The sequence below is a fragment of the Protopterus annectens genome, chromosome 10.part0 (genome assembly GCF_019279795.1).
Source record: "Protopterus annectens isolate FY-2018-M chromosome 10.part0, PAN1.0, whole genome shotgun sequence".
Classification (NCBI taxonomy): Eukaryota; Metazoa; Chordata; order Ceratodontiformes; family Protopteridae; genus Protopterus; species Protopterus annectens.
In genome coordinates, this window is record NC_056744.1 from 1,712,400,964 (window position 1) to 1,712,426,116 (window position 25,153).

General features: G+C 38.7%; 1 protein-coding gene across 1 annotated transcript in view; it reads left to right on the forward strand.

Moving 5' to 3' along the window:
* LOC122813947 (zinc finger protein 85-like) overlaps positions 1-25,153 on the forward strand; it is a 269,454-nt gene that overhangs the window by 241,490 nt on the left and 2,811 nt on the right. The gene's annotated exons all lie outside the window — the stretch shown is intronic.

Consider the following 25,153-nt stretch of genomic DNA (forward strand, 5'->3'; position numbering starts at 1 on the left):
AGGAGTTTCGATTATGGCTCCTAGTTTGCAGTCATCTGTGAACTTCATTAGCCAAAGACTTTCTGTGTTAGCCTGTACTTCAGAGAAGTAGATACCAAACAGGAGAGGACCCAGGACTGAACCCTGCGGTACTCCACTTGTCACTGGTCTGAAGTCGGATTTGGAGTCTGCTACTTTCACAGTGTGGATTCTGTCAGTGAGCCAGATGGCAACCCATCTTGTGACATAGGGATTTATACCTAGTTTAGTGAGTTTATCTATATTTCCAGAGTGGGGAATGGTGTTGAAAGCCTTTGCAAGATCTATGTGAACCACCTTACCCTCTTCTACGGATTTAGTGACTGCTTCAAAGATGCCTATCAGGTTTAGGAGACATGATCTGCCTTTTACAAACCTGAACTGGGTGGGGTCCAGAGTTTGGAGATTACCAATGTCTTTGTTTATAAGTTCCATGGCCTTGCAGACCAGGCTCGTCAGGCTAATGGGGTGGTAGTTCTCGGGATCCGTGATGGCTCCCCCCTTGTGGAGTGGGATAACTGTCGCTGTGCGCCATTCAGCGGCCACAAAGCCTGAGGTGAGGCTATGATTGAACATGGTACTTAGGTGGGGTGCCAGTTCATTCTGTAGTTCATGTAGAACACAGCCTGGGATGATGTCTGGTCCCATGGATGGTGTGTTCTTGGCTTTGGAGAGTGTGGTTTTTACCCATGCAGCCGTGATTACAGGAACTTTGCATTCTTCCGGTATAGAGATGGGCTCTTTAGGGGATGAGAGGGGGGTAAAGTTAGCATAAAGCCTGAGGTGAGGCTATGATTGAACATGGTACTTAGGTGGGGTGCCAGTTCATTCTGTAGTTCATGTAAAATGCAGCGTGGGATGTTGTCTACTCCCATAGATGCTGTGTTCTTGGCTTTGGAGAGTGTGGTTTTTACCTGTGCAGCCATGATTACGATTACAGGAACTTTGCATTCTTCCAGTATAGAGATGGGATCTTTAGGGGATGAGAGGAGGGTAAAGTTAGCACTTAACCTGTCTGCCAGGATGTTGGCAATATCAGTTGGGTCTGTATATTTAGTGCCATTGTGCTGTAACTCAGAGCAGATCCGAGTGTTGCCATTGAGATTCTTGACAGAGCTATATAATGCTTTGTGGTTGTGTTTATAATCAGTGGTGATTTTGTTTTCATAACTAGCTTTGGAGGATTTTATCAGGGATCGCAGCTTCTTACTGAGGCTGACCAGGGAGCTCCTCCACTCATGGGATTTTACTCTCTTTTGCAACAGTTTCTTCCTTCTGTTGTACAGTTTGTTTATGGCAGGGGACCACCAGATTGGCTTCCTTTTTTGGAGGATAGTGTCTTGGTTCTGTTTGGGATAGCACGATCCATGCACTCGTGTATGTGCTTATAAAGTGCATTTGTGAAGGATTCAATAGTCGTAACTGTATTGTCTATCTGCATGAGTGTCATGAAGTTCACCACTTCTGTCCTAAGAAGCATGAAATTGGCTTTGGAGAAATTATTTACCATGGTTTCCTTAATGGGGGGTGGGGGCAGGATGTGGATATCTAGGGTAATTAGCTTATGGTCGGATCAGACCAATGAGGTGTTGACTTCAGGTGTGGAACACCGGTCACTCATGTTGGTAATGACTAGATCTAGGATATTGTTCCCCCTGGTGGGGGTGTGGATAAGTTGATCCAGGGCATTGGAGTTTATGAATTCCAGAAAGCGTTGAGTGAAGGAGTTGGTACATGAATAGTTTTCCCTGTTAATGGTGGGTTAGTTGAAATTACCCATTAGGATGTTTGGTTGAACCCTAATATTTTCCAGTACATCAAGAAAAGAGGAGTGGGAATCCTGGGGCATGGTGGGGGATTTGTAGCAAGCTACAATTTGGATTGCAGTTTTGCCCAGAGTTAGTTGCACTTGGATAACCTCAGCTGCATTATGCTGAGCAACTAGCCTAGAGGTGTGGATATCCTTAATGAATATGGTCACACCTCTGCCTTTGGTGTTCTGGTCCAGGTTACATGGCCGAAAAGTGTGGTATGAGTTATAGCCTGGTAGTGCAGGGGTGCTCTCTGGAGCCTTGAACCAGGTCTCAGTAACTGCACAGATATCAATGTTCTCCATTTTAAGGAGTGCCTCAAGTGAGTGCATTTTGAGATTTAGACTTCTAGCATTGAGTGCCATCACCCGCAGTTTTTGCTTGCCTGTTCCTGTTACGGTGGTGAATTTGTCATTTGAACCTTCCCTAAAAAAGACACTATAGGGGTGGCAAGAACCTTAGCCAGTATCCAGAATCCCAGGGGTGGCAGGTGCAGGCCATCTCTGGCAAAGCATCGTGGTCTGTCAACCATGTCATCACAGGCAGACAGATACTGGATCCCTTTAGAATGACACCAGAAGCTTGGCCAATTGTTAAAGTCAATAATTTTGTCCTTGTACTGCGGTATCATTCTGGGTGATGGCAGAGTACTACTCAGGGCTAGGGTCATACCTGCCTGGGCTACAAGATTGGGGAGCTCTTCCATGTCTCTTTTCATGTAGTCCAGGGAGGTACATCTCAGGTCGTTCACACCAACATGGACAATGACAGAGTCATATTTGTACTTGCTGTTGAGTGACCTGAGTGCGTAGATTATTTGGCGGATCCTGGCACCCGACAGGCAGCTGACAGTAACCTTCTCCTTGTTTAGCCTGGTGAGTGAGAAATCAGTGTGCCTGACTATAGAGTCACCTATGACTAGTGTGTTGGATACGTTGTTTTGCCTTATTGACTGTGGTTGAGTGGCACACTTTGTCTGTGGGCTATGTGTCATTTGGGTTGTGTTGGGAGGTGGTGGTTGCTTACATTTCTGCTTTGGATGTCTCTGTTGCTTGAGCAGATTATCATTGAGAGCCTCCGCGAATGTTTTTATGTTTCTATGTGTGGATTTTGGTGGTGTAGATGTAGTGAGACTATTTGATGAGTGTGGTGTGGTGCAAGTGTTTACCTTCTCCTCTTGACTGTCAAGTTCAGTCTTGGTTGGAGAGAGCTTTACCTCCAGTTTGGCTAGATAAGTGCATCTCTCACATTTTGTAGTGTTGGGTGGTAAGAGGAGAGGGTTGTCTGTGTACATGAGACAATTTATTCATTGCCCCAAGATGCCCAGATTCATCAGATAGACAGGAGAGAACACTGGGAGCTGACCCTTGGACATGCCTGAATAAAAAACTATTTTCCTCTAGATAAGTGAGGAAAGTGAGTACAAGAGCTGTTTTTCTCTAAGCAAGTGAGGAAAGTAAGTACCAAAACTGTTTTCCTCTAGGTAATGAGGAAGGTTGAGTGCTGTAGTCAGCCAGCAATGATATAAAATTAGTCAAGCAACAATTAACAGTACACAACTCTGAGTGCCAGAAAAATATACTTAGCTCTGTATATCTCCAGATAGCTTGAAGAGCACTCTGTGAGGACACAGGAAGGCTCCAGCAAAAATGTATTTTACATCCCACAAGTCGCAGTCTGGTGAACTAGTGCAGCACAAGTCAGAAAAAATACAGGAATGGACTTTAACATGGGTCCTGGAGTCAGTTTTTGGCCATTTGTATTGTCTGTAGTTGATGGATCACTATATGACAAACTGTACTTATTGATTCCAACTACACACACACACACACACACACACACACACACACACACACACACACACACACACACACACAAACAGCACAGTAGAGCATTGTAACCACACAATAAGAGGTTCTGCATTTCAGCTATTAGTTGAAGTGCCTTCTATGTGGAGTATGTATGTCGTCACTGTATTTGCATGGGTTGTGTCTTAGTGCTGTAAAAACAAATATTTCATACACAAGCATTGATGCCCTTCTAGCTAACTAATATACCACAATAGTTATCCCCATAATATACTGCGGTGGTGGTGCTGCGGTAGCATCGCCTCACAGTAAGACATTGTCCTGTTCGATTCTCAGCTGGAGCGTCTTCTGTGTGGAGACATGCATGAATGGGCGTACCTTCATTGAATGTTGTGCGTCAGGGCCGGCAACTCGGCACGTAAAACTCTACTGGCAGTCATTAGTGGACCAGAGTTCTGCTGTGGCGACCCCTAACCAGGAAAAGCCAAAAGACACAACAAGTTATCTCCATAATAAGCATGCAAACAAATCTTAAAAATATCTAAACTAATGCTTGCTTTTATTAATATAATCTAGTAGTCTATTCTATTCATAAAGTACTCAAAAGAACCATTTTGTGCATGTCTCATTCCTAGCTAATCTCCTTCACAGGTTGTCTATTGCTCTTTGATAATCCCAAGCATTCCCATGGGAATTTGTCTCTAAATGTTCTACATACCATTAAGAAGGTCTTCTCTTAAACGCCTGTATGAAGCACTGAACACAATTAAATATTTTAATAGTTCATAACTTAGACTTGTATCCATGGATCCCTTGGTTTATCTCCTTCCAGGTCACACATGTTTATTTTCTTACAAGGTCACCATATTATGTTTTCATTCTCTAAACTGAGTCTTGTGATTTCCTATTCTAGATCTTTCTTATAACCTATAATTTAATAACCATTATTAACTATTTGGTTGACATAATCAGAAAAACTCCAACCTGGATTAATCTGTTTACAAAGTTCCTTATATGAAGCAACCATTTTAATCGCTGTGCATTGTGCTAAATATTCCCTCTTCATCCTACTTCTTCCAAATTTCGTAGACTCAATTTTTGATACATCTATATCTATATATCTATCTATCTATCTTTATATTATATATATATATATTTTCCATCAAGTAAAAAATAGCAGTGTTGGTGAACCCTTAAGTAAAGCAATCACTTTTAATCTTGGCTTAAATATGACCCTTAATGCTTTTGCCAAGTCATATTTTATTTTTTTTATTTTGCATTTGTTTACCGGGAGAGTCCAACTGGACATAAAACCCTTTTTCAACAAAGGCCCAGGGAGAAAAGCTCCATTGTTAGTAGACTGAATTTGAAACTGAATTTTAATAGGTTAAGTAGAAATAAAGCAACAGTCCAGTTATATAATTTAAATAAATCTCAAGTTAAAGCAATCAATAAGTTAAGGACTTACAAGCATCTCAGATATATGAAGGTGGATAAAGGATGTGGATTAGTGGTCATGGAAGAAGTGAAATATAAATCTGAAATTTTTAAGTTGTCTTTTGCTGTTTTCTATGAAAAAGTTAATAAAGCAATGGTTATTAATAGTTTCAATTGATTTTGAATTATTTTATTTGTTTTGTCAAAGATATATTGATTGTAGCTTGTATGAATTTGTAACGGTGGACGAGCCTGAGTTGAGGAAAATATATGGTATCCCAAACATTCACAAAAAACAGGCTTGCCCACCATTCAGACTAATTGTATTTAGTCCTAGACATAAAACCACGACCATTTTTTATTATTTACATAATATATATCTTGTAGTACAACAAAAAGAATGTTATTTTAGAGATTCATGGTCTTTTCTCAATCAGTTAAAATCATATCAGTTTAAAGGGAAAAAAAGGTATTATATAGTGTAAATATTGTTTCATTATAAACTGCTATCGAAGTTAGTGATGGTATTGAATTCATGAAATCCTATCTCACACAAGTTAACAAAGTAGTTACTAGTTACATCAATTTGTGATCTTTAGAGATAGCTTAGGAATTAAAAATACAGTTACAGCTAATTGGAAAATTATTATGGGAAACCCTGATTTAATTAATGTTGTAGGTGATAAACCACAATTTGTGATTAAAAAAACAGCTAACTTAAAAACACTGTTAGAATTTCATCCTAGCAGCAATGTTAAATTATGTTTACCAAGAACAGACACTTTTGACTGTGGTCTTTGTAAATGGTGTAAATAAATGAGTAATACCAATATTGTCCACTTTCGCCATTTAAATAAATTCATCAAGATTAAAGGTCACTATAACTGTCTTCACAAAACTATAGTATATGTAAGCCTTTGCAACACTTGTCAGTGCTTTTACATAGGCAAAAGTACAAGGTCTCTTAAAATTAGAGTTGGAGAACATTTAAAAGCAATTAAAGATAAAAATGCATTAAATGCATTACAGTTTAATATGTGAAGGTTTTAGAAAGTTTCATTTTTTTGTTTTGAAACATATAAATGAATTTCCTTTTATGAGTAGGTGCAATACGTTACTAGAGACTCATGAGTTAAGATGGTAGATTTTACTAAGGGTTTCTATAAACCATGTTTAAATAAACATATCACTATCAAAAGTTTGTTTAAATCCAGGAATTTATGAGAACAATATATTGACATTAATGGATGTTTTTAGTGTTTGTATTTTTATAAAATTTTTTGTTACTTTACAAAGATTTATATATATATATATATATATATATATATGTATATATATATATATATATATATATATATATATATATCTTCTTCTTCTTTCGGCTTTTTCCCGGTTAGGGGTTGCCACAGCAGATCACCTGTCTGCTCATGATTGCAGTAGAGTTTTACGGTGTCGAGTTACCAGCCCAGCACCCAACCTTCCACAGAAGGCACACACACGCATGCACTCATTCCTAGGGCCAATTTAGAATGTCCAATCCACCTACAGCATTTCTTTGGGATGTGGGAGGAAACCGGAGCAGCCAGAGGAAACCCACGCGACCACAGGGAGGACATGCAGACTCCGCACAGAAGGCACCCCAGCCGAGGATCGAACCAGAGAACCTCTTGCTGTGAGGCAACAACGCTAACCACTGCACCACCGTGGCCGCTATATATATATATATATATATATATATATATATATATATATATATATATCTATATGTTAAGTTCTAAAGTTATGTATTATATTATTTATTATACTATATATTACACATCTGTTTTTATCTACTATGCATAGTACAAATTGAATGTATTTGAATAATACAAAAAAGGATCATAACTAGTGATGTTTTTAGAAAGTTGTATGCCAGTTTTAAGTGTAAGTGGGTTGAATCACTGGCACTTTCAGTTAATTACTATGGCAACACAGTTAATTGATTTTGTTTTGCTACTGAATGGAATGCTTGGCATAAGATATTTATACTGTGCAACTAATGGTTGAGAAATTTTCAGATGAAGTTCCTGAATAAAATGGAACAGAAGTGCTAAAAAGTGGTGGTGTGGTTTATTTAGCTGGTCATTTGGTCCTGAGTATTGCCACAAAGAACAAGTTTTTTTTTTCTTAGTGTGTATTCCTTGGACGTTTAGATTGATGTTTTTTAGAATATATATATATATATATATATATATATATATATATATATATATATATATATAGATATATATATAGATAGATATATATAATTTCTTTATTTATTTTTTTATTTATTTAACATTTATTTACCGGGAAAGTCCAACTGGACACAGGTCCTTTTTCAGCAGAGGCCTGGGGAGAAAAGCTCCATGAGTAACAGTAAATTTTCATGCACACATTACAATAATCAATAAAGTATAAAGTAAACAAAATGTAGTATACATAAGAACATACAAATTTGTTACATCTTGACAACAAAACCTAGGCTTTTAACATAGCTAGTACTATTTGTAGGTATGACTTATGTCAAGATATAAGATTAAGACAGGTTAGTAGGAACAAAGGATTAAACACTGGTGGAGAAGTTGGATATGTTTTGGGTATACTGTGATGTATCAGAGCACTCATAAGGGGTTAGTACAGAAACAGAGCCACTTATTTTTTAGATAAGGTTTAAGTGATGGCTTAAAGTGGTTAGTGGATGACATTGAGAGAATGGATTTAGGAAGGGAGTTCCATATACGAGATATATAGTTGGAAAGTAAAGATTCTCATGCATTGTTGTTGGCCTCGGAGATGGTGAGTAAGTTCTTATTGCTAGAGCAAAGTGGTCTGCTGGAACTGTAAGGAAAGATGAGATATTGTAGTGCAAGGGTTCTAGTTGGTTGTGTTACAATTTTGTGAGTTAGAGAGAGTTGGTTGTAAAGAATAATGTTGGGAAGCTCAAGCCAGTCTAGTATTCTTAAATCTGTACAACTTAGCAATTTTATTATAACATGCTTCTAGCTTAGATAAGTCAGTTTTCCTTAGATTAGTTAAAATTGGAGAGGCATATAATAGAGTGGAGAGCAGGTGGGTTTGTGCTAATGTAATTTTGGCCATTGTTGTCAGGAATCTTTTGTGCCTGTATAGACTTCCAAGTTTCTTATGGACTTTTTTATAGTTAGGGAGAGATGCAAGTCAAATTTTAGGGTATTGTCTATTTCCACTCCAAGAAGCTATGTATGGGTTGTCGGGAGGTCACAGTATTGTCTTTGGCTGTTATGTTAAATATCTGGGCATGAGATAGATGTCTTGTTAGGTTTGGAAGAGTAACCATTTAGTTTTGTTTGGGTTCAGGATTAGATTGGCATTGGCTAACGACGGTTCAACAGAAGTGAAAGATTCCCGTGTTGAGAATGAAGAGTTGATTTGGCAGCACAGGTACGTGTTGAATCATCTGCATACTGTATTATAGAACCATGTGGAGTGGCTATGTCTAGAGTATTAGTAAAGAGGGAGAAAAGGAGAGGGCCTAAGATAGATCCTTGGGGGACACCAATGGATAAAGGTAGGCATGGAAATAGGTCACCCTGCCATAGAACAGATTGTTGATGTCTGGATAAATAGTTATGAAACCCTGCCGTGGCAGATGGTACAAAGGATAGTTCAGTTAGCACATCTATTAGTTTGGAATGGGAGACCATTTATATATAGATAGATAAATAGAGATGTTGGATGGATGGATATTAAGACAGACATTTTCATATTGTTTACCTGTGCCCAACTGGCCAATTTAGTGCAGTTGTTTTACAAATGTGGTCTTAGTGTAGTATTTCCTTTTAGTTTCAGTGAACTATCGTAATTATTAAAACTTCCGCGGTGGTGCGGAGGTAGCATTGTTGCCTCACAGCAAAAGGTTCTCCCGTTCGATTCTCGGCTTGGGTTGGGAGTGCCTTCTGTGTGGAGTCTGCATGTCCTCCCCGCGGTCTAGTGGGCGTTCGAAAGACAAAAGACGTGCATTGAATGGGCGTGCCTTCATTGAAGGTTGGGTGTTGGGCTGCCAATTCGACAACATAAAAAAACAACTGCCAGTCATTAACACTGGAGTTCCACTGTGGCGACCCCTAACCGGGAAAAGCCGAAAGACAAGACTAAGTAGAACATTAAGTAGACTCTGAAGCATTTTGTAGAAGATTTTCTGCATTAATTATGTTGATAGTTTTATTTTTATCTTTTTTATTAGAAGAGTCATTTCATGTTTGATCTGTTTTATTTGTGTTGTGAGGGCTACATTACAATGTGTTACTTTCATAGTTCATGTTTTTTAGGTTAAGTTGATTAAGAAACTTTTAATAAATATAAGGTCATGTGGGTGCTTTCTCTGCTCTAGTTCAGTGATACTTTATTTTGCCTTTATGTATTCCTGGAAGAAACATAATTTATAATATATTTTGTTAGTGTAATGAGGTTTTTATTAAGATCTGCTAGTTTCATAGTATAGTTAAGTTTTTCAGTTACCTTTGACCCTTAGGACTTGGTTCAGTTTTCCAGCTGCCTAACATTACTTAGCATTTTCATTCCATTTAGCCTTTTTCACTTTAATGTTAATGAAATTCATTTTAGTGGGGTGAATAATATAGACAGTATTTTTGTGGGGGTTCTCTGTTCATTTTGTGTGTACAGTGCATCAAGAAATCATTTTTCTTCTACATTAAAGTTACTTGGAGAAGTGGTTAGTGTTTTTTTTTTTTTTTAATTAAAATACACTAGGTGCTAGGGCTGCCTCAGGTGGACTACAGTGCCTTGGTGTTTGTGTATGTTAAAGTGTGTCTCCGTGTTTTACATGTAGTGCATGTGAAAAGGTACATGTTTTGATGGAGTTACACAATTATGATAAGTATGAGGGATTTTCAGAAATATTTTGATAACACAGAATGTGCAGAAACTTTTGATGATACACCAAGAATGTAGACAAACACAATATTTTTACCCAGAACACCAGATGTATGCTTTACTAACCCCCTTTATATGGGGTCTACCATTAGGATAAATATACATATACATAGGATGCTCATTGGATTTGTAAAGATGTTAAGTATAAAAAAAGTGCAGATATTGGGAAATATAACTACTATGTGCCCTGAAGCCAAGCACCTATAAAGTTCACTTAATTTTTTTACTAGAGTGTACCTATGAAGGGCAAAGAAAGAAAATTTAAAATCTAGTGTATCTCATACCTTTTGAGAAGTTCTAAATGCCTTGGTCCTATATTGCAAGACCCCCACTGGGCATAGTAAAACTATGACATCTCCATAGGAAAGTGCACATGCTCACTTTCCCTGAATGACCATTCAAAAAATATATATTCATATCAAAGCATATAGGTCTAGACACTTGTTTCTTTAGTCTCTAAACTGTTGTACTGTCATCCAACTAAGAGTCTGCAAAGAGTTGTAGACTGAGCTTATTCATTTAAACTGGCTTGCTGGAAGGTCTCACCATACCTTCTATCCTCTCAGACCAATATGATATATAGAGGATTTACATAATGTAAAGCCACTAGCAAGCAGTGCCCTGACTACACCTGTAAACTTTTATGAACTGCATAATTTTCTTACTTTCTTCCAAAACTGCCTTAAATAATATGCCTTAGTCAATGTAATATGCCTGAGCATAACAAACAGTTAGGATAAAAATATCATGCATTATCAAAGCCAAATTCATAATACTTAACTAATAATTCTCCTGCCCAGTCTTCTTTCTCATCTTTGCTGACATATGTCTCTATCCAGGGTCTGTGCCATAAGATATTCATGTAAGCCCAAATAACCAATACTTCAGAAATCATAAAGTGCTAGAAATTGCTCATATTAAAACAAAAGGTATACAGAGTGACAATAAGTCATTCATGGCTGGCTTGCCTTTTAGTGGCCTGAACATAGATAATATTAAAATTAGTGATGACCAGATACTTTCCATTATCTGCATCTGTTTGCTCCCAGCTAATGGAAATTCTGCATCCAAAGAGGCCTTCAAAGGGAAAGTTGCACATTGACTTTGATGAACTGATTTGATGAAAAAAAAAAAAAAAAGTGCAACCACAATTGCAACAGTGAATACAGAAACGGAATCTGCATTCAGCAGGTATGGCACTATCTATCACAAACAGAAAAAAAAGAACAAAATGTTAATATCCTGGTCAGTCATCTGTTAATCTATATTATGCATAATGTGTGCACAAAAGCAGAAGCAAGTGTGTGTGTGTGTGTGTGTGTGTGTGTGTGTGTGTGTGTGTGTGTGTGTGTGTGTGTGTGTGTGTGTGTGTGTGTGAGAGAGACACAGATTGAATCGAGTGATAGATCCCAGACTGACTCGAGTGATAGATCCCTGGTACCAGCTGCATCAGTATTTAGTAGATGTTCTTTATGTTTCACTGTTGTAGTCATTACATTTGGGTACTCTGTTGGCAGGTTGCCCTCAGTCAGCCTGAATAAAAAAGTCTTGGGTCCTGCGTCAGTTGCTGTCTCCTCTTCCATGACGTCAGGTCGTCAGGGGTATAAAACATGCAGCCAATGCCATTTTATTCAGTCATTCTTGCCACATGGTGCCCGAAGCAGAAGCAGTTCGTAAATGCCGGTCGGCTGACTCCTGAAATTTTCGTATTCGAGTTTCAGAACCAAAGTCTTCAAACTAAAGCGAAGTACCCCGTTGGGGAAACTTTTTCTTACTCCTTACCGATGTCAGTAAAAGTTAATAATTGCATTACTTGTGGGAAGCAAATACCTCATAAGGATTTTCATTTGTACTGTATTCCTTGCCTAGGCCCTGATCACAATGTGCCTTGCTGTCAGTTTTGTGCTAGATTTAACAAACGCACTATTAAGCATCGGTATATTTTTGCTTCTAAATATTTTGCTCAAGATTTAATTATCCTGAAATGTCGTCAGTTAGCAATCCGACTACCGCAGTTCATAAAAAAATGCAAAGAAAAAGACAGAGACAGACCATCAAGGTTCCAAAACAGACAAAGCTTCTCCTAAGCCAGTCGCCGGTACTCAGTGAGGCTCTTTCGCAGCCCCTGATACCCGCTACTTTTGAGTCGCAGGCGTCTACCGAGACCCATTCGGAGTCCGGTATGCCACGAGATTCTCAGAGTATTGAACCTGCGGTTGCCTCTCCCTTAGATGGGTCTGGAGCCGCTGAGCAGGTACCGGCTTCTGAGGGTGTTTTCAGGCCTCAACATTTTTATATTAAACCGGTGCCAGCAACAAAAACAAGATCAAAAACTATTTCTATGTCTAAAAAATGATGCATGAGCCACATGCTCAGGCCCCTATGCCTAAAAAACAGATGATCAAAATGGCTGAGGATTTAATTACCTTGATCATGGGTTCCAAACCCGCCCCCCCTCCTGCTAAGAGGTCTAGGCAAGGCACTGACTATGAATCTTCAGATCAGGTTTCCATTTCTTCTGATTCCACTTCTGATCAGGAATTTTCTCTTCCACCCTATCAGGATTCTGATGTAGAGGAATCCATCCCATCTGAATCTCCTCCTGAGGATTACTCTTTTGGAGTGACTTTGCATACTTTAAGGGAACATTTTCACTGGGAGAGTCAGGACTTCTCTGAATCAAAAAAGAGGCTTAGGGATTTCCTTCTTCTTCCTCAGCATAGGCCTTTGGCAATACCTCCTGTATTAGACAATGTTGATGATGTGTTTTCGGAATCAAACATGGCTCCTGATTCCCTGCCTCCGGTTCCTAGTAAGCCAGACAGGTATTACAGGGTTCCTGACTCCCACAAATTTCTTTTCAAAAATCCTGCTGCTGATCCTGAGACTATTTCTCAGGGTCCCAAGGGTGTAAAGGCCTCTACAGCCAAAAATCCTACCCCTTCTGATAGAGATTCCAGGGCACTGGATAGATGGGGTAAGAAGGTTTATACGTCTGCAACCTTGGCAGTCAGGGCTTTAAACTGCCAGTTTCATATGCTTAAATATCAACAGCATGTTATGGGTTTACTGAAATAGAAAATTATGTTGATTTCTGATTGTGTGGAAAATAAAGAGCTACAGGAATTATTGCATGCAGCAGAACAGGTTGGAAAGCATACTTTGCAATGTGGTTTTGATTCCTTGGAGGCCTCTTGCAGGGCTGCAGTTACTGGATCTGTGATTAGAAGTCATGCCTGACTCAAGGATCAAAATCTGCCTGATCATGTTAAAGCTAAATTGTTGGATGCACCTTTGCAGCATCATACTCTGTTTGCTAATAAGGCAGAAGAGGTTTTAAAGAAAATGGAAGACAAAGCTAAATCTATGCAAACTGTAAAATATTTCTTGCAAGTGCAGCCACCCAGGTTCAGTAGGCACTGGCCTACTAAGAATTGGTCCTTTCCTGTGTCCAACAGGGGCACTCAGGGCAAATCCGGGCACTCAAAAGGCTCCAGATACCAATGAAAGGGTTCTTACAGGTCAAAGCAATGGGGTGCCTCCATCTCCAAATCTGGAGGTAACAAAGCACACCCCTAGAGTAAGCAGTCTCAATGACTTTCCTCTACCAGCACCAAGCACTTATCTTTTGGCAGCCCCCTGGGGGGAAAACTAGCATTTCATGCTCAAAATTGGCAGTTAATTACCCAGGACAAGTGAGTATTAAACATAGTATCCCAGGGGTACAGATTTCATTTCCATACTTTTCCAATTCCAAACGGATGCCCGGATCTGCCACAAAACCAGTGGGCAGAGGCCTAGAAACATGTCCCTCATAGATATGGGGGCTGTTCACCCAGTACCAGAAAACGGAAAAGGACAAGGTTTTTATTCAAGACTTTTCCTGGTACCCAGAAAAGACAATTCTTGGCGTCCAATACTGGACTTATCGATTCTAAACACGTACCTGGACATTCCAAAATTCAAAATGCTGACTTTACACCAGCTACTGCCTATGCTAGGCAGGAATGCTTGGGTAGTGAGGATTTCTTGTCAAGCTGAATTTGCCAAAATGAACTCTTTGCATCTAAGACAGAAAAAAATAATGGCATTTGGCATAAACGTTTGAACTTTCGACTGTGTGCGTTGGATGATGAAGTCTTTTTAGTGATTTATTCAAGTCTCATGAGTCCGTACATATTCTTATGTCATCTGAGTTTTTCTTATGAGCAACTACCATGGAAGGTACTCATTCAGTTGGAACATAAGCTGGATAAATCACACCTTGTTGCACCATTTTATCTAACTCAGCTTTGACTCTGTTTTGCATGGCTATTAGAACTCTTCCTGCTGACATGATAACTGGAGTGACATCTGGGTCTAACTTCAAGGAGTACACAACTGGAAGCTTCCCTAATTCATCTTCAAAAAGATTAGCATAGGTAGAAAAAATATACTGGGCAAAATTAGAGTATTTATTTATTTTATTTTATTTTACATTTGTTGACCAGGATAGTCTGACTGGATACATGTCCATTTTCAGCGGAGGCCCGGGGAAAAAAGCTCCAAACTCACAAACAGATAAAGACAAGCAAGTTACAGTATATGCACAGACATATTGCATTAACATACAAGTTACAGTCTCACATTTCAAGCCTATGAAGAATACAGTTTATATTCAGAAATATATAAAATATGTTAGTTTCTCTTTTCAAAACTTTTAGTGTAAGGTTAGTCGCTGTGAATAAAAAATGCAGGGATATAGAAGTAGATGAGGCTTTAGTCAGCGTTAGAGCAAGGACATAATCAGTGAGTTTTAAAAATACTGGGTTAGATTTTTTTGAACTGATTAAGGGAGGGGTTCAGAGTAAGGTCAGATGGGAGTGAATTCCTGGTTTTGCCTACTGAATTTGCAAGCAGAGATTCTCCAGATAGGTTGTTAGCTTTAACAGATTGAACCAAAAGTTCTGTAGTGGAACGAAGTGGCCTAGTGTTTTTCTAGGGATGGATAATGTTTTTAAGAGAGGGCATTTTTCTGTATGTTAATAACCTTGATTGCTACAGTAAGTTTATTATATTGAATTAGCCTAGGAAGTTCGAGCCATCGTAAGAGGTTTAGGTTTTGACAATGGTGTGTCCTGTATGGAGTTCCTGTGGCAAACCTGGCAATTTGATTATAGCAGCTAGAGAGTTTGCTTAGATCAGTTTTGTTCAAGATAGTGAGTATTGGCGAGGTATAGAGTAGAGCTGAAAGCAAATGGGTACAGGTAATGGCAGTCTTAGCTAGAGGGGTGAGAAAAGGTTTGTTTTTGTATAGGGAGCCATGTTTTTTATTAATGGTTTTAATAGTTTGGTTTATGTGCAAATCATATTTGAGATTGTTGTCTGTTATAACACCTAGGAGTTTGATATACATATCTGATGAGATTATGGTCCCATTGTTAGATGTTATAGTAAACGAAGGCTGAGAGGATTTGTGAGAAGGGGAGAAGAGCAATAGCTTTGTTTTATTAGGGTTTAATATCAGCTGTTGATTACAGATCCAGTTTTCCACTGTATTAAAGGTTTTCTGGGTTAAACTAAGGAGATCTGTAGGGGTAGAAGCTGAGCAAATCAGGTTGGAGTCATTGACATATTGTATGTATTTTCATCTGGGATTACAGTGTGGAGATCATTGATAAAGAGGGAGAAAAGAAGGGGACCTGATATGGAGTCTTGAGGGACACCAGGGTAACAGGGAGAAGGATGGAGAGTTTGTCCTGCTGTCTTCTACTAAGATAAGATGAAGCCATTGTATGGCATGGTTGTTTAGAGATATTTTATTTAGGGTAAGTAAGAGTAGCTGGTGGTTAACCATGTCAAAGGCCTTGGAAAGATTGAGAAACAGGGCAGAAGATGGTTTGTTGTTGTTACGGTTGGAATTTATGACATTAGAAAAGGAGAGGAGGGCTGAGGTGGTACTGTGCTGTGGTCTGAATCCATGCTGGGAGTTGGCTATAAGATTATGTTGAATAAGGTAGTGCAAGAGTTGTTTATGGATACACTTTTCCATATTTTTAGCCAGAGCAGAAAGGATAGCTATTGGTCTATAGTTTGACAGCTCAATGGAGCTGCCTTCTTTGTGGAGTGGTATGACATGTGATATTTTCCAGATAGAGGCTTCAGTTATGGTTCTGTTTATCAAAATAGAGACAGGGTATGCTATAACATCAGCAGCTTATTGCAGGTAGTCTGCAGGGAGGAGGTCAGCTAAAACAGTGGTTGGGTTTGAGTTTTTTAATTAGGGCTCTAATGAGTGAAGTTGGAACTTTTTAGAACTAAAGGAGAGATTGTCACTGGGTTTAGGGGTTTCAGCATTAGGACAAGTGGGTTTAAGTTTGCTAGCAAGGGCCTGGATGGTTTCTGTGAAGAAACTGTTGAAGGTGTTGGCAATGGACTCTGGCGATTTTGGCTGGTGCTGAGGGGGTTGGAGTTGTGGATTGCCCTGTGTGGAGGAGCTTGTGAATACCTGCCCAGAACTTCTGTGGCTTGTTGTGGTGTTTCTGCTGTAGATGGTAGAAATAGTTTTTTTTTGTCTAGTAATATGGATTTTTTGTATCATTCCTATATTGTCAAAATTTGAGTAGATCTTGTGGGGCTTTAGAGGAGGGCCAGGTGTTCCAGGCATTATTTATTTGGATAATTTTTAGTTTGGTTTCTTTAGTGAGCCAGTAGGCAACTTTTGTTTTAATTCTAATAGAATGTGCAGGTGCATGGTTGTCAAGGATGGCCAGGAATGTGTTATTAAAGTGTGTTACTGCTTCATCTAGTGGTAGTTGTTTAGAATTGACCAATTGCATAATTTAAATTCTTCTAAGAATTTATTAAGGTTGAAGTTTTTGTTATTTCTTATTGTTTTATAGTAGTGGTCTTTCAATTAACATGATGGACCTCCTTATTGAATGAAAGCAGTCCCATTTTCAAACTGTCTCTGAGCCCTAATAATGACTGAATGTGCCTCTTGACGACATAAAGTAACATCTTCCAGCAGAATAAGATTAAAGTACTACTGAGCCCTCAGTTTGAATTTCTTCTCCACCATAAGCAACAAGCTTTGCACACCATGCCAAATCAAGCCTTTCACCATGGCACACACTAGCAAATGTTTCTGCTGACACAACATTGTACTTGGAACCTGTATCACCTTTGAGCTCTACAGATTTTCCATTTATCTGAACAGTACAAAATACCTCATTCTTTGCCCATAAATCTACTGCATTAACTGTTTCATGAAGCACTGACACACCGTCAACATAAGGTTGCAGCTTTCTAACTGATCAACTTGTTTCTTAAAGTGTTCCCTTTTAATAAAGGAATGTGGGTCTTTTGATTTACGAAACCTTTTAAAATTATTCCATTTAATGCATTTGTTGCATTGCTGACCAAAACCTAAACATTTTTCTCTTTTAGATTCATGACTTCCATCACAATTACAACAGTTGGCAAGGGAAGTAAGTTGGGGTCCATGCTTTGAGTTTGCTGACTCACTCTTGTACTTCACTGAGACTGTGCGAACTCTGGAATTTACTGGAAAGCTCTGGGATTTACCAATGAGTGCTACAGTGGCTACAATGTGCTTGAATCTGTTTCTTTTAAAAGTGTGCTGCATGCTATCAACATGAGCTTTGTCACTGTGCTTTCTAGAGCTACTCTCATTTGTAAGTGTATTTGTGTGCTTTTCTGTGAGCTCGTATATCTGACAAATCTCAATGGCCTTATTCAGAGTTAAATCACTGTCACAAAATCTTCCTCACAGCATCATCTTTAATACCACACACAAGTCTGTCTTTTATCAACTAATCCCTTAAATCACCTAATCTGCATGTTTTAGCCTTATTTCTTATGTCAGTTATATATGCTGTAAAAGTTTCACTAGGCTTTTGATCCCTTGTGTAAAGTAAGTCTTTCCATTGCAACACTGGGGGTTACACATTTCTCTAAATTTACATTTTAAGCATGCAGGGTCTTCCCCTGACTCAGCTGGTACAACAGTATGATGGTTTTCCCCCTCTCCTGTATAGGTAGCAGGTGTATACAGAAATGAACATTCCCTTACTATGACTTCTGATCCGGCTAAATTAAGCAGAATAAATTCCTTTGAAATGTCATCTTTATCAGAAAATGCAACCTGTATGAAAATGTCATCCTCTTGTTCAGACACTCTCCACTTCTCAACAATATTACTGTCAAAACACATGTGCACTAGGTTTCTGAAATCCATCTGCCATGCCAAAAAAGTATGTACAAACACACTGAAAATATGGCCCTTATAATTATGCATGAACAAATTATTCTGTGAGCTTGTAATAACATTCAAAATGCACAATAAACTTTTCAAAATTCTTTACTTTGCGAAATATGCTCTGTAATGGCTGCATTCTATGAAATAACTTTACTGTAACACTGCACCAATATGTGAACACTTTATACACTTCTGATAACTCAGATATCTTTGATTAATGTGAAAAATATGCATTCACTATGCACATATTGAAAAAAATGTGGTAATTTCCCCCTATTTTAGTCATTTTAGACAATTTCAAACATTTTCTGTAGTAATTTGAATATTTTTTTATCAATGTCAGACGTATCAGTTTATGCGAATATCATTTAGAGTGTTCTGTATGCCTCATTTCATATTTTACCAGTAAGAAATAGTGTTGAGCAAGTTTTAATATCTAAAATTAATTTCTGACCTGTTTTGCGAATTATACATTCAGTAAGGACAATTCACTGCTGTGTATTCCGCCAGTACCAGCCGGGTGCCTCTTCAATTTAAGTTGGAGAAACTGAAACATTCTCTCATTTTGGCCATGCTTTTTCTGCCTCCTTGTCCTTTTAGACGTGCCACTTCTGACACCATGCCCTTTTAGACATGCCGCTTCTGACACCATGCCCTTTTAGACATGTCACTTCTGACACCATGCCCTTTTAGACATGCCACTTCTGACACCATGCCCTTTTAGACATGCCGCTTCTGACACCATGCACTTTTAGACATGCCACTTCTGACACATGTCACTCATCCTTCTCTAACATAGATGACAAGCAGGTGAGGTATTTTGTTTAGATGCTTTAATATGTAAAAACACATCAGGATGGATGGCAACACCATAAAATACAGACAGACCTTACATACATACATGCTTACATCTCAAAGGCGTACTACAAAATGGCAGTCAGGCTCACACATACTCAGTATTTATACACTTTGCAAGCCCATAGATAGCTTCTTAAAGGTACTTACATACACACATTGATCTACACCCTATTTTGACTAGGTGGTTCTATCAGTGAGCCAGTTTGCTACCTGTCTGGTAACATACAGATTGATGCCTAGTTGAGAAATTGTATCTATTATACCTGAGTGGGGAATAGTATCGAAGGCTTTGACCAGGTCAAGGTAGGCAGTGTGCATCATCTTCCCTTCGTCTATGGCTCTGGTGACTGCCTCAAAGAAGTCAACCACGTTTAACAGGCATGTCATCCCCTTGATGAAACCAATCTGTGTGGGATCGAGTGTTTAGAGGTTTTTAATGAGGTCCATGGTGATCTGTTCCATGGCCTTGCAGATCAGGCTAGTTAGGCTGATGGGTCTATAATTTCCTGGATCGGTGGACACTCCAACTTTGTGCAAAGGGATAACAGTGGCTGTCCTCCACTCAGCTGGGATGAAGCCAGTACTCAGGCTTTGGTTGAATAGGGTTGATTTCATGTAGGATGCAGCCTGGGATGTTATTGGGTCCCATGGAGGCTGCATTCTTTCCCTTTGAGAGGGCAATGATGACTTTCTTCCTAGAGATAAGGGGAGGGAGGGCATGTGCTGGGGATGTCCTGATTTACTGATGGGGGAGACAGAAGGGTGAAGTTTGCACTGAACATGTCTGTCAGCAGGTTGGCTATATCTGCAGCGTTTATGTATATGGTGTCCTTGACCACCAGTTCTGAGCAGATCTGTGTGCTTCCATTGAGATTGCAGACATACGTGAAGAAGGCCTTATTTTTTTATTTAATTTATTTAACATTTGTTTACCAGGAAAGTCCGACTTGGAACAAAGCCAATTTTCAGTGGAAGCCTGGGGAGAAATGCTCTAGATGCATGTCTTTATAAGAACTGATTGTCTTTAGTAGATGTGTCCAGTTTGGACTCGCTTTGGAGGATTTCACTAGTGCTCTTATTTACTTATTCAGGCTAAGGAGAGATTGCTTCCAATTAGGCAGCTGCCACTTCTTGGTCCTGGACAGCAATTTTGCCCTTTTATTGTAGAGTTTATTTTTTGCAGATGTCCATCAGGTTTAGTCTTCCTTGAGGAAGATGATTTTGTCCTGTCAGGTATTCCTGATTCCATGCAGCTATACAAATGTTTGTATAGTGCATTGGTGTAGGTTTGGACATTTGTGCCAGTTCCTAGGGAGGGGAAAGGGGATGTGAAGCTGTTTATACCTTCCCTTAGGAGGTTGTTATCAACTTTGGAGAAGTTTTTTTGTTTGACCATAGCTGGGGTGGGGGGTCAGGGGAGATGGTAACTTCGAAAGTGACTGTTTTATGGTCAGATCTTACCAGGGAGGGTGAAACTGTAGGGATGCTGTAGTGGTTACTCAATTTGGTTAATTTCAAGTTCAAGATATTATCACCTCTTGTGATGAAATCAAGGAATCTCTGGGCATTTGTGTTTTGGCATGAGTAGTTCTTCCAATCTATGGTTGAATAGTTAAAGTCACCCAGGATCAGGGTAAATGGTTTAATCTTGATAGATTCGAAAAGGTCCAGATAGGTGGAGTGGGCATCTTTAGTCAATGTTGGGAGCCTGTAGCTAGCTATGATTTGAACAGGGCCTTGTCAACAGTTAACTGCACCTGTAGTGTCTCCTGTGTGTCACACTATTTGTGTAGCCTGGAGGTGTGTATGCCTTTAATATATATTGAAACTCCACCTCCTTTTGCTTTACTGCCCACCATTTGGGGTCTGAATAGATGATAGTATGAATAACTTGGTATGGCTGGGGTGCTCTCCACAGCTTTGAACCAGGTTTCTGTGAATGCACAAATGTCAGCATTTTCCAGGATTAAAAATGCTTGCAATAAGAGCAGTTTCAAAAGGGCTAGTATCACCAGCGAGGGTAGCCATCCTTACATTTTCTGTAAGCAGTTACCTGAATGATGATGGATCTCAACACTCCAGTGGAGGCCGTATCATTAGAGCAGTGGCATGAGAAAAGCAGGAACCACCTCCCCCCAGATGGCCACACCCATCTTCCCTGCCAACGTGTTAGTCAAACTCAGGTTCCTTGGGCTCTAGTCAGAGCTTTATTGCCCTGCCACCAGTGAAGGCCAGCATGGGATTACTTTTGCTGTTGCCAAAAACAGGTGTCATTCAAACAGACCTCGGCCTTGCTGACAAAACTCCTGCTTAACCTAGTGTGACTCTTTCAATACAAGATGCTATATGTCATAATTTTTTTATACATTTTAACATTGCCATATGTATCCAGCTACCAAGCAGACATGCAGTAAAATGCAACTAACTATAGGCACTGTTGATAATAAATGGTGCCCCTATGAAGCTTAAGTTTGTGAAAAAGTGTGTGTATATCTTACTATCCATCTATCTATATATATTTTGGAAAACACAATCAAATGGTATCAAAGCAACCTTGAGGATAGAACCTTTCAAATCCATGCCATTAATTCTTTCTCATGAAAGAGAAACCTCATTACTGGAGTCCCCCAAGGCTCTGTTTTATTTCCCCTTCCATTCTTTGTCTTTAATGACCTTACTTCTACCCTCGCTTGATGCTATCATGTATGTAGACAATAGATACCTGATTGTAGAACTGAATGTGACTTACTAGATGCAAGAAGACTTACAAAATAGCTTTACTGATCTCTGCCTATGGTCTTCCTTCACCAGACTACTAGTCAGCCCCCAAAAAATGAATCCATGTTACAATTCCACAAGGTAGAACTCGGAAAACCTATCATCCTTGTCCTTTGTAGACACCAAGGATAATAGTCCTTTTGTCACTGAATACAGGTACCTGGGTCTTGCTTTCAATCCTTCCTTAACATTTTCTACCCATACATACAATGTAACTGGCAAAGCTGTATCACAACTAAAATTATGCTACAGGATTTCACCTATCATTCCTCCTGCTGCCTACAAAGCTATAACAAAAAATGTGCTTCTCCCAAAGCTAAAATGTGGCTTCCGATTTTTAATTTTTCACTGATTGCATATCAAAGAATGTATATAGTTGTAGACAAAATATGTAAATTGGTGTTGTGGAGCAGTACATAAGCACACCATTGTGATATACCAAAGAACCCCAACAAAGCAGCTACAAAACCAACCAACTCGACTTGTAAAATAAAAACGCAGTTGCAAAGACTGATAAAAGAATATGACAACTTTAATACAAAAAAGGCTCCAGTGAACACTTTCGTCTCATTCAATTTCACAGCAGAGACTTCTTCAGACTGAGGTAAGTAAGAAAATGCATCACTTTTAAATTCACATTCGGCATCACATGCACCAGTTAAAATGTGATTACATGACTACACATTCATATGACTAAAAAAACATGCTAATGTTTCAGCCCTTTCCTTTTTAAATACTATTTACCTCAGCCTGAAGAAGTCTCTGTTGTGAAACTGAATGAGACAAAAGCGCTCACTGGAGGTTTTTTGTATTAAAACTGTCGTATTCTCTTATCAGTTTTTGCAACTGTTTTTTTTTTTAATATACCAAAGAACCTCAAATGGTGTCCATTTCCAAACAGGATACCCTTGTTTTAGAAGCTAGTACTCGCATCAGAGAGTTGAACTTCCTCTCAAAATGCAATCTTACACTCTCAGAAATGGTCAAAGTGATAACCTGATGCTTGACAGTCGACATTTCAAAACAGCTACCAGAGAAAAAGCATTTTTCCAGTACAATTTTTATTTTATTTTATTTTACATTTGTTGACCGGGCTAGTCTGGCTGGATACATGTCCATTTTCAGCAGAGGCCCGAGGAGAAAAGCTCCACTATAAAACTAAGTACATTACATAAACAATTTACTACTCTAAGATAATAGCTAAAATCAGATATTACAAAAGCAAAAAAGAAAAAAAGATAATTTAAAAGAGAAACCAATGTCTACAGTATGAAACTACCTCCCAAATGAAGTAAGAAAGCAGCAAACCTTGGAAACATTTAAAAATCACCTACACAAACAGTGTGAACAGATCAATTTATATTAGTGCATTTCATTCTGATATCTGCATATGAACTGAAATGTGCATGCTTACTGATAAATATGTAACTATATATAAACTATACAGTTACATATTTATTTAATTTTATCTTATTATTGTCTTCAAAATACTCAGCCTGTATATAGTGTACCTTCTGGTGCATTACTGTTTTACCTGCTGCATGCCATATATTCTGTCTGTATATAGCTTTGTTTTGTAGCTTATATTTTTTCTTTATTTTGACTGTCTACACTTGTTCTTTGAGCTTGGGTTGTAGCTGGAAAGTGTCAAAGAGCAGCCCACCTACCTGGTAATAGCAAATTTGTTTGTGTCTTTCAGCTTTTCCTGGTTAGGGGTCACCACAGCGGAACTCCGGTCCGCTAATGATTGGTAGTTGATTTTTACGTGCCAAGTTACCAGCCCTGACGCACAACCTTCAACAAAGGTACACCCATTCACGCTTGTCTCCACGCAGAAGACGCTCTAGCTGAGAATCGAACCGGACAGTGTCTTACTGTGAGGCGACAATGCTACCGCAGCACATAGCAAATAAATACATTAATAATTGTTACACTGAAATCAAGAGCAACAGTGTATTTTGGACTTCCATTCTCCTTCATCAGATATTGCACATTTTCCTAACTTGTTTATTACTTATTAAAGTTTTAATAAACAGCATAGCAAACTGATCCAAAAGTTTTAATTTCAGTCACAGCTCAGGAAGTATAAAATGGTATGTACAGGTGTGGGTCAGGATAGGTGTTATCAGATAGAATGTTAACTGATGCAGGTGTTAAACGGACACCCTATACTTTGTATTGTTTAATTTAATGTCCATCTGCATAACAGCTGATTGATTTACATCCGGTTAGTACAGTATGGTTTTAAATGCGGCCGGACGTTGTGCAGAAGGATGTTAAGTGAAACACGCCTGTATTGGTGTTTTATATAAGTAAATAATCATGAATGCATCTAACAAGTAAGAATAATTAGAGGAAGACATTTTGGCTATATGTACAATAAAACTTGTCAAACTTCTTAGTTTAGGAAGGTTGGCAGAGTATGCTTTTTTAAGTTGATGATGATTAATTATTGTATTTATTTCCATTTGATAACTGTGTTGGTGGGGATGGTCACCAAATCCTTTCCAGCCATGATTAAACCCCACAAGTTCAGCAGTTTAGTCCATCAAACATTCAGAAATATCACACTAGTTGGAAAAATCAAACTATTTGTAGTGCAGATGGAAAAAGACAATAAAAAGCAGCTTTACACTGAATACAACGCAGCTAGAAAATAAAAATCTTTTCAATGCAGATAAAGATAACTGCAGATTTATATTTTGAATCATTAATTGAGGAAATGTGACATTAACATCTTTATTCAGAAGTATGTTTACTGTGTGCACTGATAAATGATTTGACCTTTACAGTTGCCAGTACATTTTTCAGGAATATCACGCTTGTTAAAAATATCAGACTATTTACAATACAGCTTTTTATGTCAAAGCAGCAAGTACAGTAAAATGCATATTTGGGAAGGTAAAAGTGACTGTAGCATGAGTTTTATACACGGCATCAGCATTGTGGAAATGCACTTTCACCCCTTTTGTTTATAGCAGGCACAGCTGCATTCCTTAAAGAAAGACTCTTTACACTTGGTTTTGGACAGGCCATTTCTGTTGAAAGTTAGTTCCAGATGTCCTTTGCATGTTTAACTCTTTTCTTCATGGGTGGTACAAACATACTCCATAAGAATGGTCTCTCTCACCCTGTTTTTGAAGATGTGCAGTGTATCTTCTTACCTAAGACTGTTCCAGGTAACAGTACAAACATACTCCATAAGAATGGTCTCTCTCACCCTGTTTTTG